Source organism: Schistosoma mansoni, chromosome 4, assembly GCF_000237925.1.
Source record: "Schistosoma mansoni strain Puerto Rico chromosome 4, complete genome".
In the NCBI taxonomy this organism is placed as follows: Eukaryota; Metazoa; Platyhelminthes; class Trematoda; order Strigeidida; family Schistosomatidae; genus Schistosoma; species Schistosoma mansoni.
This window is the reverse complement of record NC_031498.1, coordinates 19,699,679-19,700,502: the sequence shown is the minus strand read 5'-3', so window position 1 is coordinate 19,700,502 and position 824 is coordinate 19,699,679. Positions and strand designations below refer to the sequence as shown.

At 33.4% G+C, this 824-nt stretch overlaps 1 non-coding gene across 1 annotated transcript; it reads right to left on the bottom strand.

Moving 5' to 3' along the window:
- Positions 1 to 282: 282 nt before the first annotated feature.
- Positions 283 to 349, bottom strand: Smp_tRNA_01708_Gln_TTG.1.1. Its single transcript has one exon. It is a non-coding gene (tRNA).
- Between the last annotated feature and the right edge of the window lie 475 nt (positions 350 to 824).

Here is an 824-nt window from a genome sequence, read left to right as displayed (position 1 = left end):
TTTAAAAAAAAATTCAGTTATTTGTTTATATGAACACCTATCGAAATGCGATAAACCAGTTCGACAGAAATTGGAGGTCGAGTACATAGAAAACAAACATAAAGTGTAAAAATTATATTTGAAATAAATTGTCTGTGATCTAATTAATTCCGACATTTCACCAGAAAAACTGATTCGATTATTAAAAGCAAAGATGAACAGTGGCTAGCAGTGGAATCCAGGACACGAGTCTCGTCCTATTTGGGACTCGTCAGCTGGATGTATCTGCGTTTGTGTTGATGTTCACTCTGGGACTCGAACCCAGTACCTTTCGCTTCAAACGCCATCGCGTTATCCACTCGGCCACTGAGTCTTGATAGCCACTTGCTTGTGCAATTGGGTGAAGTTTGAATTCACTTGATATTGTTTGTTTGAATCTTCCCATTGGTTTTTAGGACTGCAATTGATCAGTCTCTTATTGGCATATGTGAATACTGTGCGTATTGCCTTGATATAGCCTTTATTCACAGAAATTGGAGGTTGAGTACATAAAAAAACATCAAGTATAAAAATTATATTTGAAATGAACAAAGTGTCTGTAATCTAATTGATCCCAACATTTCACCAAAAAAAACTGGTTTGATTATTTTCTTAAAGAAGTTCAAATTGGTTTCCTATGTAAAATATCGTAACTAACTAAATTTCAGTTACTTAGTTTATTTCAAATACATTTTTATACATAATGTCAGATGTCTTTTATATCCTTCTTTTGTGAATTCTGTTTTCTCACAAATTGTAAGGTTTTTTTCAATCAGATATACAAACTACTGAGCTTTACCTGATGT